The sequence below is a fragment of the Rhinopithecus roxellana genome, chromosome 4 (assembly GCF_007565055.1).
Source record: "Rhinopithecus roxellana isolate Shanxi Qingling chromosome 4, ASM756505v1, whole genome shotgun sequence".
NCBI classification, from domain to species: Eukaryota; Metazoa; Chordata; class Mammalia; order Primates; family Cercopithecidae; genus Rhinopithecus; species Rhinopithecus roxellana.
In genome coordinates, this window is record NC_044552.1 from 29,349,989 (window position 1) to 29,369,088 (window position 19,100).

The 19,100-nt window shown below is 45.6% G+C and overlaps 1 pseudogene; it reads left to right on the forward strand.

Annotated features, from left to right (window-relative positions):
• The first annotated feature begins 257 nt into the window (after positions 1–257).
• Positions 258–19,100, forward strand: part of LOC104682937 — a 21,661-nt pseudogene continuing 2,818 nt past the window's right edge.

Genomic DNA, 19,100 nt, shown 5'->3' on the forward strand with positions numbered 1-19,100 from the left:
GGTTCAAGTGATTCCCCTGCCTCAGCCTCCTGAGTAGCTAGGACTACAGGAGCATGCCACCACACCCAGCTAATTTTCTGTATTTTTTAGTAGAGACAGGGTTTCACCATGTTGGCCAGGATGGTCTCAATGTCCTGACCTTGCGATCCACCCGCCTTGGCCTCCCAAAGTGATGGGTGCCCGGCCCTCATTCATTGTTTTATCTGTGAGTCCTTGCTGGGAAACAGTAGGGATTGCTAATGGTTTAAGAAAATGCTATGGGAAAGAAACCTAATGTTGGAGGTATTCCTAGCCTGAGTCTGCTCGATCTAGGACAAAGAACCTGGTCCAGCCACGGGCTCCTGGTGTTCTTCAGAAGTAGGATTTGAAAACCAGTCTCGTCCAGGACCAACCCTGGCATGGAAAACAAACCCAAAAAGGAAAAGTGACTTGCTCAAGGTCACATGACTGGTCTAGGGCAGAAATAGGATTAGAACCTCCTACTACTGAGCTTTTCTTTTCCCCTCACATGCTTTGGTCCAAGCCCCGTAAGAGTGGATCATGGATTCTAAGCCAAAACCTATGGAAATTGAGGAGGATCTTGATGCTTCTGGCCAGTTTAGGACTGAAGTACTTAAGGAAATCTGTCTCCACTTAATCCCTGGCCCCAAGGTCATATCACTCAGGTGGAATAGGGAGGGTGTTTCTTGATGAGGATGGGCTGATAGGAAAGAGCCAGAGCCTATAGAGAGGCCAGCCCTGTCACTGTCTCCCAGAATGAGTGGGCAGTCACTACCAGATCTGAATCAGCACCCCTTGTCTCCCTCCTGAGTTCAGGCCTGAGGCTGCTCCTTCTTGCTGCTGGATACACTGCAGCCACCCCAGTGGAACTTGTCAAATGCCAGCATTGCCTTTCGACCAGCTCCGTGTGTGCCCGTGTCACCAACAAGGTGTTGGGCATCACTTTCAAATTCTCCCCACCATATCCACCTAGTTCTCCCATTTCCGTTGCTACTGCCCTGTCCTCCACATCAGGACTTGCCTACTTCTTTTTTTTTTTCTTTTTTCTTGAGACAGGGTCTCACTCTGTCTCCCAGGCTAAGGTACAAACACGGCTCACTGCAGCCTCGACCTCCCAGGCTCACGTGATCCTCCCACCTCAGCCTCCTTGGGTAGCTGGGACTACAGGAATGTGCCACCGTGCCCAGCTAATCGTTTGTATTTTTCGTAAAGATGAGGTTTTGCACGTTTCCCAGGCTGGTCTCAAACTCCTGGGCTCAAGCGATCCACCCTCCTCAGCCTCCCAAAGTGTTGGGATTACAGGTGTGAGCCACCACACTGGGCCTGACTTTTCCTCCTCCTGGTTTCCATCCTCTCCAGCCCTACACACTCCAGGCTAATTTTATAATCCCACATGGCACGATTCTCAAAAACCTTCAGGGGCTCCCCATTGCCATGGTGAAATCTTTCTCGGCCTCAGAGCAAAGTCACGTGATCTGACAGGTATAAATGTATTCTCAGCAAAAGGTTGAGTTTTGTCCTCAAAGATGTGGTCACTGGACCCCTTTTTTACATGACAAAACCAAATGAATTAGCTTTGCATTCAAGGCCCTTCACAATGTGATCCTCTTGCCTGCCTCAAGCCTACTGTGCCAAATCTCTGCTCCAGCCAAACTGGAGCAAACTAGTCATTGCTGCCCTAATCATAACATGTGTACTCTTGCTCCAAACTTGTTCTCTTTTTTTTCTTTAAATTACTATTATAAAGAGAATATGCCTCCAAACTTTTTTTTTTCTTTTTTTGAGACAGAGTTTTGCTCTTGTTGTCCAGGTTGGAGTGCAATGGTGCAATCTCGGCTCACTGCAACCTCCGCCTCCCGGGTTCAAGCGATTCTCCTGCCTCAGCCTCCCAAGTAGCTGGGATTACATGCATATGCCACCACACCCGGCTAATTTTGTATTTTTAGTAGAGACGGCATTTCTTCATGTTGGTCAGGCTGGTCTCAAACTCCCGACCTCAGGTGATCTGCCCGCCTCGGCCTCCAAAGTGCTGGGATAACAGGCATGAGTCACTGCACCTGGCCTACTTTTGATACAACTTTCCTGCTGCTTAGAATGCTAGAATGGCCTTCCCTCTTCTTCCCACTGGACTGTGCCTTCTAGTGTCATCAAAGTTGACGTCCCACTGCAGCCAAGATCTTTTTTCAAGCATATCAGCCTTTGGTGCATACTGCAGCACTTCTCATCTGAACCTCTCACTTGGCATTTGGCAAATTAAAGCTTGAATCTTATATACCTTGTACTTTTATTCTTTTTTGGAGTAGGACATATGTTTTTGTTTGTTTGTTTGCTTGTTTTTGAGACGGAGTCTTACTCTGTCGCCCAGGCTGGAATGCAGTGGTGTGATCTTGGTTCACTGCAACCTCTGCATCCCCAGGCGATTCTCCTGCCTCAGCCTCCTGAGTAACTAGGATTACAGGTGCCCACCAGCTATTTTTTTGGTGGTGTTGAGATGGAGTCTTGCTCTATTGCCCAGGCTGGAGTACAGTGGTGCGATCTTGGCCCACTGCAAACTCTGCCTCCCAGGTTCAAGCAATTCTCCTGCCTCAGCCTCCCAAGTAGCTGGGATTATGGATGTGTACCATCATGCCTGGGTAAATTTTGTATTTTTAGTAGAGACTAGGTTTCACCATGTTGGCTAGGCTGGTCTCGAACTCCTGACCTCAAGCGATCTGCCTGCCTCGGCCTCACAAAGTGCTGGGATTATATGTTTGAGCCACTGTACCCGGACTGCCTGCAGTAGGACATACCTGACTGCTTATCAAAGCCTTGAAGAGGCTGCTCAGGGCAGGCACACGATAGCAATCGGCTGATGGTAATGGAAGGAATTGGCAGTGGGCAGATCAGATGGGAGCGGTGTATTAGTTATCTGTTGCCATGTAACAAATTATGAGAAAACTTGGTGTATCAGTCTGGGTCTGATCAAGAGAGAAACCTCACAGTAATTTAACAGGAAATTTGAATGTGATTATTAAAACAGGGAATTGGAGTAACAAAGAATTGGTTAGTAAGGAGTTATGAGAACCCTATGGAATAATGAATAGCTGGCATGAGGAGCAGCCCCTACCTCCCAAGGCTAAGATACAGCACCCAAGAAAGAGGTATCCTCTCCCCACCCAGGGTTGAGATCCAGACCTTGTTGAGTAGAGCACAGCCCACAGCTCACTAGGTGGCAGAAAAGTCACTGTACTGTCATGCCAGTGCAACTCGCCAGAAATATGCCCTCTAGGATGCCAGGGAAAGCTCTTCCCCAGGGAGGTGTGGAACCAGAGACTTTCCACTACAGAACTAACTGAGTGAGGTGCAGGGGAAGCTGCTGCCCACTGGGTCCTGTTGGTCTTCATGTGCTGCGGGAGCCGGCACTGGAGAACCTATGGGTGCTACAGGAGCCTGATGCAGGAGAAGCCACATGCACACAGGTGCTATGTGAGGCAGAAGTTGGAGGCATTCTGCTTACACTACAGCCCAAGGTGGGCAGTGCCAGGAGAAGCTGCTAGCCTCTGGGTGTTGCTGGCTACTCCAGAAACAGCACTGAAAGCTGTTTGCACAGCAGGAGCTTGTCAATCAAGCACACTGGAACCAGGAAGCAAAAACCTCTTCCTCCCACAATGTCTCTCCAGCTCCCTTCCTCTTAGTTATTTAAATATCAATAAACATATGTTACCTCTCACAGGAATTTGAGAGCATCTTGACTGGGTGGTTCTGGCTCAGTCAAGCTGTGGTTACAGTTACGCTTTTGCCAAGGACTGTTGTTATTTGAAGGCTTGACTGGGGCTGGAGGATCCCCTTCCAAGATAGCACAGTTATGGGACTGACAAGTTGGTGCCAGCTGTTGGCAGGAGGCCTCAGTCTTCCTACACGTGGGCATCTCCACAGGGGTGTTTGAGAGTCTTCATGATGTAGCAGGACGAGCCACAGACAAAACTCCTTAGACACTGAGTTAAAGAAGGAAGGGGTTTATTCGGCCGGGAGCATTGGCAAGACTCCTGTCTCAAGAGCCAAGCTCCCTGAGTGAGCAATTCCTGTCCCTTTTAAGGGCTCACAACTCTAAGGGGGTCTGTGTGAGAGGGTCGTGATCAATTGAGCAAGCAGGGGGTACGTGACTGGTGGCTGCTTGCACTGGTAATTAGATTGGAACAAAATAGGATAGGGATTTTCACAGTGCTTTTCTTTTTTTTTTTTTTTTTTTTGAGACAAAGTCTGACTCTGTCACCCAGGCTGGAGTGCAGTGGCGCGATCTCAGCTCACTGCAACCACCGCCTCCCGGGTTCACACCATTCTCCTGCCTCAGCCTCCTGAGTAGCTAGGACTACAGGCGCTGCCATCACGCCCAGCTAATTTTTTGTATTTTTTTTAAGTAGAGATGGGGTTTCACCGTGTTCGCCAGGATGGTCTCAATCTCCTGACCTTGTGATCTGCCCACCTCGGCTTCCCAAAGTGCTAGGATTACAGGTGTGAGCCACCGCGCCCAGCCTCACAGTGCTTTTCTATACAATGTCTGTAATCTATAGATAACGTAACTGATTAGGTCAGGGGTTGATTTTTAACTACCAGGCCCAGGGTGTGGCACTGGGCTGTCTACTTGTGATTTCATTTCTGCCTTTTAGTTTTCACTTTTTCTTTCTTTGGAGGCAGACATTGGGCATAAGACAATGTGAGGAGTGGTCTCCTCCCTTATTCCCCACCTTTGAGACTCTCACTCAATAGTGGGAGTTCTCACTTTCATTTTTACTACTCATGTCTTCTTGCAAGACAGATCAATAGTGATTCATATAGTACACTTGTGCTGAAACATTTTGGTGAACTAAGGTAGCGATCAAGCTTTTTTATCATTTGAAGAAGTACAGGTAGCAAACAACAGGGCAGTAAGCAGGTTCCTATTACTATTATAACTCTTTTTTTTTTTTTTGAGACGGAGTCTCGCTCTGTCGCCCAGGCTGGAGTGCAATGGCCGGATCTCAGCTCACTGCAAGCTCCGCCTCCCGGGTTTACACCATTCTCCTACCTCAGCCTCCGGAGTAGCTGGGACTACAGGCGCCAGCCACCTCGCCTGGCTAGTTTTTTGTATTTTTTTTAGTAGAGACGGGGTTTCACCGTGTTAGCCAGGATGGTCTCGATCTCCTGACCTCGTGATCCGCCCGTCTCGGCCTCCCAAAGTGCTGGGATTACAGGCTTGAGCCACCGCGCCCAGCCTATTATAACAGTTTTAAATCCTCCTAGCGCTGGGAACCATTTTCCAAACATAGCCCCAGGATCAAATCCATGCCACACTTGCACGGGCACAAGTGCCAGTTTTGTCATGTATTTAACTATGTCTTCAACTACTTGTCCTTGATTATCTATGTATAGGCAGCAATTAGTAAGGTTAAATTTCCTACAGACCTCTCCTTCAGCTGCTAGCAAGTAGTCAAGAGCTAATCTACTTTGATAGATAGCATTTCTCATCTGAGTTTCTTGCCGGGCCAGAATAGTCAAGGCTCTACCAGTTTTATTAGTGTTTTTTTTTTTTTTTAAGATAGCTTGTAACCGTATGATTTGGTTGATCATGTAAATGGGGGTCCAGTATCCCCACGAGCCATCTTGTGCCTAAGTAGCAGGCCTATAATATTGTATGATTCTCTCAGGGGGCCATTTATCATTTTTTTCAATTTCCTATACCTATGCTTCTCTTTTTGTGCGAAGCATAGACAGGGAAGCCCAGGAGTTCACCTGTTTTTATGGGCAGTAGGAAGAAAGATGGTTTAATAGTGCCAATAACACAACTACCTGCCCACTGGTCAGGTAATTTGGCATAAGCTCTATGCCCACATATCCAGTATAATTCAGTGGGGGCTGTCCAGTCCCAGTGGGACTCCAGGTGGGTCCACACGGTTTGCAACTTTGGTAATTTACTAAATGGATTTCTCTCTGTGTGATTTGAACTCCACCAAGTGACTGTTTCTGTGGTACCATTATACAGTTTCTGTCTCAGGCAACTAAGTCATCCCACAGGGTTAGTGAATTCTTTTCCTTCTCTAGCTATGGAATGTTGTCCAATAATTGAGGCTTGTAGGACCCAGAAATTATCGGGGTGATTCTTTTGAGCCAGGAATTCATCAGGAATTGGGTCTGTAGGTACTAATTCTCGGGCTTCCCATGGCTATTGATCTCTTATTACAGTTCCTCCATATACATAACATGAAGTGACACTGAGACACTGGGCTACACGCTCAACTAATTGCAAAAACAAATTTCCTGTTTTTCCTGGAATTTCTGGTACTGGCACATTTAGTTCATCATAGAAAGTTTGAAACACCGGCTCAGGAGAGCGTTTGTAAACTTCTCCTTGAACCAATATATTTACTCGAGGATCTAGTCTGGCCCCATCGATTCCTAAGGTCACACGCTCCTCTTTTTTTCTGGCGAGGATCAAGGGGATTGGTTATTACCAGCTCTAAGGGGTTACATTGTCCCTTAGTACAGGAAGGGCCATTTTTTCCTTTCTGCAGGTGGACTGGATCCTTTTCATTTTTTTTTTTTTTTTTATCCAAGTGGCCTAAATGACGTAAGGCCAGTATTTACATTTATTTCCACACAGTCCTAATTTATGACAGATGTACTTATTTTCTGCCATATAGTCTCTTTTCTAATTAAGAGAACCACACCTTATTCCTAACTTATTACTATTAATGACAGCACAGGCATCAAATTTTAAGGTGACTTGTTTGGGCACCCCTTTTTCTTCTGTTTTGGCTAACGCTTTACTCGTATCGTTTATAAGCCCCCACCAGCCCTCAGTCTTTAATCTTATTTTTAAAACTGTGGTCATGGGAGGCTCAGATGGGTCATAACACACATCAGGTTGGTCATTTCCTGGGCTACATACATTGTATAGAATAACATTATACAAACAAGTTCTTTTTAGAGTTCAGTACACTTATAATAACCATAAAATCATAGGACCATAGCAACCTTTGGTCCTACCTCAGTGACTTGATGTAAACACTGGGAACAGTCCTCAGTCTGAGGAAGGTCAGTTGAAGTCCTTACTGTAAAAGTCCAAATTTTAAGGAAAATGAATCCTGCAATGAGTTTTTCTCATGCTTCAGCCATGCGTGGACCAGTCAGCTTCCGGGTGTGACTGGAGCAGGGCTTGTCATCTTCTTCAGAGTCACTTTGCAGGGGTTGGCGAAGCTGCTCCCGTCCATGTACCACTTACAGTCTACTCATGTTCAAGGATGGTCTCGGAGGCTGGGCCTGCTAGAATAAACTGAGTCCAACACTTCTACACAGTTATGTTCAACTGGGCTCTCTGATACCGGGAGCAAGGTGGTGGGGTTTAGGGTGTTGCAAACTTCAATGGTTATGCGGAGATTTTCACATAGCAAGCTTTGGTACTTGGTTAATCTAGCATTTGTCAACCAATGATGTCCTTTGGTAGTCATTAAAGTTACCACAGCATGGGGGGCCTTTATATTCAGGTTTTGCCTAAGGGTTAGTTTATCTGCTTCTTTTGCTAACAGGGCCGTTGCTGCTAGGGCCCTTAGACCTGGGGGCCAGACTTTGGAAACCCTATCTAGTTGTTTTGAGAGATAGGCCACTGGCCTTGGCCAGGGCCCCACAGTCTTTGTTAAAACTCCAACTGCCATTTTTTCTCTTTCTGACACAGAGTGTAAAGAGTTTTGTCAGATCAGGTAGCCTCAGGGCTGGAGCCAACAAGAGTTTTTCTTTTAACTCATGAAAAGCTCATTGCTATTGGTTGTAATAGATGTAGTTTATCTAATCTACATTTTTGTTAACTGTCACCCACAAAAATATTGACTCAAATCCTGCAGCTATTTGATTTCAAGCTTTAAATTGATCTGGTATTCCTCGTGGAACTCCAACTGCATCTAAGTAGACATGAGAGTCGAAAGACCCATAACGGGCTTCTCTCGTTTTATGATGTCTTATTTTTTTCCTTCTGGTTGATGAAATGACAGGGTGAAAGGGATAGCCAATCAGACTAAAGCACAAGTGCCACTCCAGTTATTCGGCAGAGTGCCCAGTAAAGGTCCACCACAATACCACCCACATCCGCACAGGGATGAACAAGGGCTGACTGATTGATAAGCCCTTGAAAATTCTTAAGCTCACTGCATCCTTTCAGGTCTCCAAGGAACGCTAAGTTTCCTCCCTGTCATGAGAGACAAGAAGTGAACTTAGTATTGGGAGATGGAGGCTGGATGGCCCTCTGGGGCTGACCTGCAGGGTGCCGGACTTTGAGATATAACAGAGAGAGCCTGGCACGACTTATTACTCCAGGCTATAGAATCCTGGAAAAGAGCTACCATGCAGCCCACACCTGGTCGACTGGAGGACCACCTTAGTGGAAAGGGGACAATCTGGGCCTCTGGCCTGCCATGTGCACAAGCATAGCAATTGCTTTTGTTTAATGTGCAGATGGAATATATGATCCATTTTAACCAGGCATTTGCATCTTGGTATCCTGTCTTGATTGCTAAAGTTTGTTTTAAGTCTTTAACTTCTATGATCCTCTAGTAAAATGAATGTATGATTTTAGGAAATTACAAAAACCAGTTGGGGAAGTCCATTCTTGCTCTTTAGTGGTTCACAGAACGTTGGACCAACTATGGCATGAAAGCCCTACATCGGGGGGCAAGACTTCTGGTTGGCACTGGAATCTTGATCGATATCTCCCTGGGTTAAATGGTCTTAGTTTACTAATGCCGTCTGAGGAGAGTCAGGAGGGACAGAAGTACTTTCTGAAGTAGAAAGCTGTCTTTGACTTGGCAAGTCCCCACAGGGTAAAACAAGGCAGGCATTAAATGCAATAGTTTGAGGCGAAATTGACTTGGTTATGTTAATAACTAGATGGTCAGCAACACAATGAGGAAAGAAGAAAGAGTAATAGAACAGATGAAAAGAGTTAAATTTTTCTTAGCTTTAGTTTGGTAGGGTTTTCGCCTGGGACTATGGCCCACAACTCGAGGGGGTGGCGCTTTCTTGACTTGGGTGTGATGAGTCCATCCTTTTTGGCTGTACGAACAGCAGTCTTGGTGGTTAGCAGCACAAGGTAGGGTCCTTCCCAGGCTGGCTCGAGTTTTTCTTCTTTCTACCCTTTGATGAGAACATGATCTTCAGGCTGGTGCTGGTTTACCGGAAATTCTAGGGGTGGTCCATGTGCTAAAAGACTTTTAGTTTTTGAGAGAAAGGAAAGTGGAAGATAAACCAAGTAAATAATTTTTAAGAAACTGGCCTTTTGTTTTCAATGTGGGGACCTTGGCAGTGGACTTTATAGTCCTTAGTGCCTTTTTACTGAGAAATTTCCTTTAGCACCTATTTTTATTAGTTTTCAAACCAAAGAAAGCTGAATACGATTTTACATTTAACAATGCTTCTCGTATGATTTTTATACCAGATAAGCTAAATTTTATCTTTATATTAGTGTGTTATCAATGTTAAACCTAATTTTAATAAAACCTTGTAGACCTATTTATCTAATTTTTAATGTTTGACCATAAGGTAAGATTTTACAGACTCTTTTTAACCTTTTATAATTTTTGCTAAAGAGCAGGTTGGTGCTTTAAGAACAACCTGTTATGTTTTTACTTTAAAGTCCAGTTCACAGAAAAACTGGATGATACTTCTTTAACTTTAGCTAATATGTTTACACACAGAATTTTCTTTACAATTAACATTTTAAAACTTGCTTAAACCTTCAAAACAGTAATTTTTTTTCAATAGTTTTACATTCAGGAGGCCTACTTTTAAATTACACAACATTTTTTGCATAAATTCTTTTTTATAACATTTTTCTCTTTCATGACTTTTGCAGACAATCCTTCAACATGCCTCAACTTTCTGACTTATTACAAACATTTCTTTCTTTAAATAACCAGTTAATTTATTTCAGGACAAGAATCTACCGTATAATACTCTTTTTATATATAAATTTCACCCCCCCTTTTCTTTTCCTTTTTTTTTTTTTCCTTAGGATACTTCTGAACTGGTGAGGTGTGCTCACGATGAGGTTTCCTCTAAAAGTTATGTTTTTACTTTTTTTTTTTTTGTTAGCAAAGCAGTTGCCACTACAGATTGAATGCATTTGGGCCATCTGCGGGTTACTGGGTTAAGAATTTTTGATAGGAAGGCCTTAGTGCTTTCGGGATACGCCCTTGTTTACACTGATAACAAAGTGGTATTGGAGTGTTATAGGGTTAGGGAGAATACCTTCAATTATCAATTACAGGTTTTAAATTTACTTTGGCTTTTAAAGGAATAGGGTACACTTTTTTTTTTCTTAACTACTTGTATATCTCTCTCTCTTTCTCTCTCTGCCTCTCTGTCTCTTCCTTTCTCTCTCTCTGCTGGTCTTTCCTTGCCTTTGCCAGCCTCTTATGCTGCTGTTCTCTCACACTGTGTGTTGGGGGTGGGGGGGTCTAAAGCCAGCTGTAACCAAGTGTCTATGTACGGGAACTGGTCTGGGTTCCCTGGCTTACAGGTTACCTTGTGCCATACCTTTGAAACAAGGGACCTGTCCAGGCTTCCTTCTAATGGCCAACCTACCTCTAATGCTGGCCAGTCTATCTTACACAAAGTTTTAAGTTTTCCTGGTGTCATAGTACTCCATAGTCTCCCTTAAACTCTTTTTTGAAATTTTTCAACATAGTTCCTAGTAGGGTGGGCTTATTTGTGCCTGACCTATGCTTCTCTGAGACAAAACACCACACTCACACCACACGCACACCACAAAACAAAGAATGGGTAAAAAGGGTACACACACACTTTTGCAGTTTGCACCAAACCAAAATCAAAACCAAAACCAGAGTATCCAGAAATCCAAGCCAGGTCAAAACCAAAACCAAAGTATCAAGCAATCCAAGTCAAGTCAAAACCAAAAACCAACGTCCTGGTACAGGCACACCATGGGTGATCAGGCCATGCTTCCACTCAAATGGAGTAGGCAAGTTCCCAAGACCAATCCTGTCAAAGCAATCCAAACCAAGTCAAAACCAAAACCAAAGTGCTGATAATGGCATGCCATGGGTGATCAGGCCACGCTTCCACTCAAACAGAGTGGGCAAGTTTCAAAGACTAGTCTTACCAAGTTTTAGATGTCCAGACTCCAAGTGCCCATTCCTTCCTGGTGTTCAGCCACCATGTTGATCCTCCATGGGGGCCTGCCACACACTGCTCTGGCGAGGTGTCCCACTGGGGCAAATGCCTACCCAGGAGCGCTCTCAGGATCCGCCTCACTCAGGCTGGTCGGAGTCCCCCGCAGGGATGTTCCAGAGAGCAGGCTTAAGCCGCCTGAGGAGCTGCCTCGACCATCTGCCAATCACCTCGCTTCCCAGTCAGGGAACCAAGAAATGTAGCAGGACGAGCGGCAGACAAAACTCCTCAGACACCGAGTTACAGAAGAAAGGGGTTTATTCGGCCAGGGGCATCGGCAAGACTCCCGTCTCAAGAGCCAAGCTCTCCGAGTGAGCAATTCCTGTCCCTTTTAAGGGCTCACAACTCTAAGGGGGTGCATGTGAGAGGGTCGTGATCGATTGAGCGAGCAGGGGCTGCGTGACTGGGGGCTGCATGCACTGGTAATTAGATAGGAACAGAAAAGGACAGGGATTTTCACAGTGCATTTCTACACAATGTCTATAATCTATAGATAACGTAACTGATGAGGTCAGGGGTTGATCTTTAACTACCATGCCCAGGGTGTGGCGCTGGGCTGTCTGCTTGTGGATTTCATTTCTGCCTTTTAGTTTTTACTTTTTCTTTCTTTGGAGGCAGAAACTGGGCATAAGGCAATATGAAGGGTGGCCTCCTCCCTTAATGACATAGCAACTGGCTTGCCTTACAGTAAACCATCCACAAGAGAACAGAGCAGACTGCAATGCCTTTTCTGACCTCACCTCAGAAGTCATGCACTGTCATTTCAGCCACATTGTGTTCCTTAGAAGTCAGTCTAGCCCCCATTCAAAGGAAGGGAATTAGGCTCTACCTATCAAAGGGAAGAATATCAAGGAATTTGTGAACATTTAAAAACCACTACAGGTACATTGTCAACAAGGACTAATTAGACACCTACTGTGTGCTCAGCAGCTAGATACATCTGTATCCCCACAGAGACATTCCCTGCTAAGGAGAAGAGAAATTTTATAACCAGTAGTTGACACTCCATCCTTTCCCTCTGTCTTTTTTTCCAGCTGTTTAGCTTGTTTTCTCACTTGCAGGCCTCTTTGACCCTCAGGCAATTCTATTTACAAAGAAACATCTCTTCCCATCTTCTCATTTAATTCTAACGTTTCAGAGAAGAGGAGTGGCTTGAATTGGATCTCCAGAGAGGAGAGAGAAGAGCTCTCCAGGTTGGGAGACTTGGACTTTACAGGAGGGGAAACCAATCAGAGTTTCCCTCTGATGGGATTGTGATAGGGGTAGGGTGCTGGTAGATGATTTTGGCCAGGCCGATTGCCAGTTACTTCTCTAACTGATTACCTGAAGGAGATGTATGAGAGACAGAGACAAAGGGAACTCCAGCCCCAATGCATGGCTTCCAGTAGGACCCCAACACAGGGTTCTCAAGCAAAACTGGGCTGGAGTAGCCAGGTGTGTCTTAAAACTTAAAGCAGGGGCCGGGCACCTGTAATCCCAGTGCTTTGGGAGGACAGGCAGGGGTATCACTTGGAGAGGAAAGGGGGCCTCCCAGGCTGGGGTTTTGGTTTATTCTTGGGCTCAGGGGGAGCAGGTGTTGTAGAAGGGGAAGCTCCCTCCATGCCCTTCCTGCTTCTCGGGAAGGAATCCATGCCATGTTCCAGGACATACAGAAGGCCATAGTTACTTGTGGGGAGGAGTCACAGGCATTAAAGGCTCACACTTGTCACATTGAGTATTCTTCTTCCCATCCTTGAGTGGAAGAAGAGAACTGACCCAGTGCCTGGACCCTTGGAACAATCACCTGTTGTATTGATTACCTTCTTGCATAAACAAATTCCCCCAAAGTTTAGTGGCTGTATTAGTCTGTTCTCACACTGCTATAAAGAACTACCTGAGATGGTAATTTATGAAGAAAAGAGGTTTGTTGACTCACACTTCCACAGCCTGTACGGGAAGCATGGCTGAGGCATCAGGAAACTTACAATCATGTGACCTTATTGCCCCTGAGCTGCTCAGTAATTGCCACCTTAGAATGCTCTTTCCCATGAGCTGGGCCAAGGAGTTCTACAGTCCAAAGGAAGTGATGGCCAGGGACAGTGTCTCATGCCTGTAATCCCAGCAGTTGGGGAGGCTGAGGAAGGCAGATTGCTTGAGCTCAGGAGTTTGAGAATAGCCTGGGAAACATGGCAAAATCCCACCTCCACCAAAGAAAAGAAAAGAAGAAAAGAAAAGAATATAGCTGGGCATGATGGCGCATGCCTGTAATCCCAGCTACTAAGGAGGATGGATTGAGCCAGGAGGTCGAGGTTATGGTGAGCCATCATTGTGCCACTGCACTCCAGTCGGGGAGACAGAGCGAGACTCTGTCACAAACAAACAAATAAACAAATAAAGTGATGCTTATTTTTGCTAGGTGTTGTGGCTCACGTCTGTAATCCCAGCACTTTGGGAGGCCGAGGTGGGCGGATCACTTGAGGTCAGGAGTCCGAGACCAGCCTGGCCAACGTGGCAAAACCCCATCTCTGCTAAAAACACAAAAATTAGCCAGGCGTGGTGGTGCATGCCTGTAGACCCAGCTACTTGGGAGGCTGAGACAGAAGAATCGCTTAAACCCAGGAGGCAGAGGTTGCAGTGAGCTGAGATCACACCACCACACTCTAGCCTGGGTGACAGAGCAAGACTCCAACTCAAAGAAAAAAAAAAAAGTGATGCCTATTTTTCATCATGTGGAAGGAAAAGTTAAGTGAATAGATACTTTTTCCCATTTTCCCACTTGCTACGGCTTATCTGCTGATGAGTAACAGACGGCCAAATGAATGAGCAAGGAGCAAAGAGTATTAGAAAAACACAGAAATGTGATTTCTTAAAATAGTTTATGTATTGGCCATGTGCAGTGGCTCACGCCTGTAATCCCGCACTTTGGGAGGCTGAGGCAAGCAGATCACTTGGGGGAGTTCGACCTCAGGAGCCTGGCCAACATGGTGGAACCTCGTCTCTACTAATAATACAAAAAAAATTAGTCAGGTGTGGTTGCACGCACCTGTAGTCCCAGCTACTTGGGGGGCGGAGGCAGGAGAATCAGTTGAACCCAGAGGTTGCAGTGAGCTGAGATCATTCCACTGCACTCCAGCCTGAGTGACAGAGTGAAACTGTGCCTCAAAAAATAAAAATAAAAGTAAACCCAAAAATAAACAAAAAAAAAGTTTATGTGTTTTTTGAGATGCAGTGACCTAGTTACATGCAATACAGTGAGAAGAGGGAATGAAGACAGAGAGAAAGAAAACTGAGTTCCTGAGGTGGGATTAAATCTCCTGATGTTTCCTGGTTTCTACAGAGAGCACCAGAAGGTCCAGATCAGCAGGACAAGCATGAGAATCACAGCTGCCTCTAAGGGAGTGAGCTGATTCCTAAAATTTGACCCATGGGTGGAATCTGGGGGAAGATTCCCCAAGGCTGAAGGTACTCCAGGCCACATCCCTGGCAAGTGGGGAGGAGGCACTGTGTAATGCATCCTGTCTGCTGACACTGGAAACCATCAAAGCTAACTGCTGAGCATCAGTGACATCCTCTCAGGACATGGCTGGCAACGTTTGTTGTTTGTAAGAGCTGGAAATGTGGGTCACTGTGTCTGGTACAGCCCTGTCAGTGGGGGTGAGGCAGGATGACAAAGGGAATCTAATTCTTACTATGGAATCTCTCCATTCTCATATCATCCTGGATAATTGTATTCTGGGGGATGTTGGAGTCAAATACGAGTCTAGGAGACAAAGAGGTCATAGAATGGAGATTTTGTAGTTAAGGAGCTTAGAGACAGGACTCTTAGGCATAGGTGGGAGTGTAACTTGTGGAATTAGAAGGCATGCTCCATACTACCTGTATCAGTTCATTTTCACACTGTTATAAAGAACTACCTGAGACTGATTATTTATTTATTTATTTATTTATTTTTGAGATGGAGTCTTGCTCTGTCACCAGGCTGGAGTGCAGTGGCACGATCTTGGCTTACTGCAACCTCCGCCTCCTGGGTACAAGCAATTCCCCTGCTTCAGCCTCCTGAGTAGCTGGGACCACAGGTGCGTACCACCACACCTGGCTAATTTTTTTGCATTTCAGTAGAGATGGGGTTTCACCACGTTGACCAGGATGGTCTTGATCTCCTGACCTTGTGATCCACCCTTCTCGGCCTCCCAAAGTGCTGGGATTACAGGTGTGAGCCACCATGCCCGGCCCAGACTGAGTAATTTATAAAGAAGAGAGGTTTAATTGAGTCACAGTTCTGCATGGCTAGGGAGGCCTTGGGAAACTTACAATCATAACGGAAGGTAAAGGAGAAGCAAGCACCTTCTTCACAAGGCGGCAGTAGAGAGAGAGCGAGGAGGGATATGCCACACTTTTAAACCATCAGATCTCATGAGAATTCACTCAGTATCACCAGAACAGCATGGGGGAACCTGTCCCCATGATCCAATCGCCTCCCACCAGGTCCCTCCTTCGACACGTGGGGATTACAATTTGAGATGAGATTTGAGCGAGGACACAGAGCTAAACCATATCACTACCCAAAGCAATCTACAGATTCAATGCAGTTATTATCAAAATACCACTGACACTCTTCACAGAAATAGAAAAACACTAAAATTTGCATAGAATCACAAAAGACCCCAAATAACCAAAGCCATCCTGAGCAAAAGGAACAAAATTGAAGGTATCACATTACCAGACTTCAAAATATACTACAAAGCCATAGTAACAGCATAGTACTGGCATAAAAACAGACATGTAAACCAATGAAACCAAATAGAGAACCTAGAAATTAATTAATGTGTTTGGAGTAAGTACCCCAAAATCTGGCCATAAACGGCCCCAAAACTGGCTGTAAACAAAATATCTGCAGCACTGTAACATGTCCATAATGGCCCTAATGCCCAAGCTGGAAGGCTGTGGGTTTACGGGAATGAGGGCAAGGAACATTTGGCCCACCCAGGGCGGAAAACCCGTTGAAGGCATTCTTAAGCCACAGACAAAAGCATGAGCAATCTGTGTCTTAAGGGCATGTTCCTGCTGCAATTAATTCAGCCCATCCCTTCGTTTCCCATAAGGTTATGGGATACTTTTAGTTAATTTAATATCTATAGAAACAATGCTAATGACTGGTTTGCTGTTAATAAATATGTGGGTAAATCTCTGTTTGAAACTCTCAGCTCTAAAGGCTGTGAGACCCCTGATTCCCCACTTCACACCTCTATATTTCTGTGTGTGTGTCTTTAATTCCTGTAGCGCCACTGGGTTAGGGTCTCCCCTACCGAGCTGGTCTCAGCAATTGGTGTCCATCGTGGGGGCTCGAATTCAGGTCGAAGGGTCCCCGGAGAGATGGTTGGAACGGAACACTAGCTGGGGGACACCCGAGTACTCTTAAAGCAATCCTCGTGGTAAGGAGGGGAGCTCGGCAGCGTCAGGGTAACAGTGGGGCAAGTTTGGGGTCTGGTTCCTTCCACCTTGGAACTTTTTCACACTGATGAAGAGGAGGAACAAGAGTATACTGAAGTCACAGAAGAGGTTACAGAGCATGTTTATTTGCCAGCTGAAGGTAAAGCGGCAAAGGAAGGAGAGGTTCATCCCTACCCTTCTGCACCCCCCTTATTATTTTGAAGAAAATGACCGCCCAGATCTTTCTTTTCCGGAGGACACTGGGTGAAAAGCAGTTGCCCCAGCGACTGTTCGAGCAGCACCTCGAGTGACTGCTGTTAGTTCTTTTCAGGCAGGAATTCAGCAAGCTAGGCGAGAGGGTGATTTAGAGGCTTGGCAGTTCCTTGTTAGAATACACCCCCCAGATCAAGAGGGAAATGTTACAGCTACTTTGAACCTTTTCCTTTTAAATTACTCAAAGAATTAAAGCAAGCAATGTCAGTATGGACCAGGTTCTTCTTTTGTAATGGCCTGCCCCTCCACACCTGTAGGCATTTCTCGTCAGGTGGAAAGAGAGACTTGAGAAAGAGACACAGAGACAAAGTATAGAGAAAGAAAAGTGGGCCCAGGGAACCAGCGCTCAGCGTACAGAGGACCCGCGCCCGGCACCGGTCTCTGAGTTCCCTCAGTATTTATTGACCATTATCTCCACCATCTTGGAGAGGGGAAGTGGCAAGACAATAGGGTCATAGTAGGGAGAAGGTCAGCAAGAAGACATATGAATAAAGATCTGTGTCATGAATAAGTTCAAGGAAAAGTGCTGTGCTTTGATGTGCATACATGCAAACATCTCCATAAACATTTTCAGGGCATAAAGAGCAGCACTGCCGCTAGCATGTCCCACTTCCAGCCCTAAGGCGGTTTTCTCCTATCTCAGTAAATAGAACATACAATCAGGTTTTACACCGCGACATTCCATTGCCCAGGGATGGGCAGGAGACAGATGCCTTCCTCTATCTCAACTGCAAAGAAGCCTTCCTTCCTCTTTTACTAATCCTCTTCAGCACAGACCCACCCGTCTTTCCCTTCCCACAAGGCCATATTTCAGACTATCACATGGGGAGAAACCTTGGACAATACCTGGCTTTGCTAGGCAGAGGTCCCTGCGGCCTTCTGCAGTGTTTGTGTCCCTGGGTACTTGAGATTAGAGAATGGTGATGACTTTTAACAAGCATGCTGCCTTCAGGCACTTGTTTAACAAAGCACATGCTGCCTTCAGGCACTTGTTTAACAAAGCACATCCTGCACAACCCCAAATCCATTAAACCTCGAGTAGACACAGCCCATGTCTCTGCAAGGACAGGGTTGGGCGTAGGGTTACAGATTAACAGTATGTCAAGGCAGAATAATTTATCTTAGTACAGAACAAAATGGAGTCTCTTATGTCTACTTCTTTCTACATAGACACAGTTAACAGTCTGATCTCTCTTTTCTCCACAGGACTGTTAAAGAATGTTACTGTTTCCGGTCAAATGATACCTACTGACTGGGATGCTCTTACTCGAGCTTGTCTAACTCCTGCTCAGTTCTTACAATTTAAAACTTGGTGGGCAGATGAAGCTTCCATTCAGGCTGCTCTCAATGCCCAGGCCCAACTTCAAATTAATATAACTGCAGACCAACTTTTGGGGGGTTGGTGGCTGGGCTGGTTTAGATGCACAAGTGGTCATGCAGGATGATGCTATAGAGCAGCTTAGAGGAGTGGGCATTAGAGCTTGGGAAAAAATCACTTCAGGTGGGGAACAATACCCTTCCTTTAGTGCTACAAAACAGGGACCAAGAGAACCATATGTTGATTTTATAGCTCGGTTACAGAAGTCTCTTAAAAAGATGATTGCAGATTCGGCTGCTCAGGATATAGTGTTGCAGTTACTAGCTTCCGACAATGCTAATCCTGATTGCCAGGCTGCTCTGTGACCTATCAGAGGGAAAGCACATTTAGTTGATTATGTCAAGGACTGTGATGGTATTGGAGGTAATCTGCATAAAGCTACCTTATTGGCACAGGCAATGGCAGGACTGAGAGTGGATAAAGGAAATACTCCATTTCCTGGAGTTTGTTTTAACTGTGGGACGCATGGTCATACTAAAAAAGAATGTAGAAAAAATCAGCAAGTCAGGCTGCCAGATAGGGGAAAAAAGAAAACTGCTGATCCTGAAATATGTCCAAAACATAAAAAAGGAAAACACGGAGCTAGTCAGTGTCACTTTTGATAAAAGTGGGAACTTTCATCACTTTTGATAAAGAAGGGAACCCAGTTTTGGGAATGAGCCATGAGGGGCCCGTCCCAGGCCCCGTTCTAAACTGGGGCGTTTCCAGCTCAGGCCATTCCCTCACCCCTGTACAATGTCTGTCCCCCGTCACAGCCGGTAGTGCCACAGTAGATTTTTGCTGCACAAAAGTTGTGAGCCTTCTGCCTGGGGAACCCCTGCAAAAGGTCCCAACAGGAGTCTGTGGA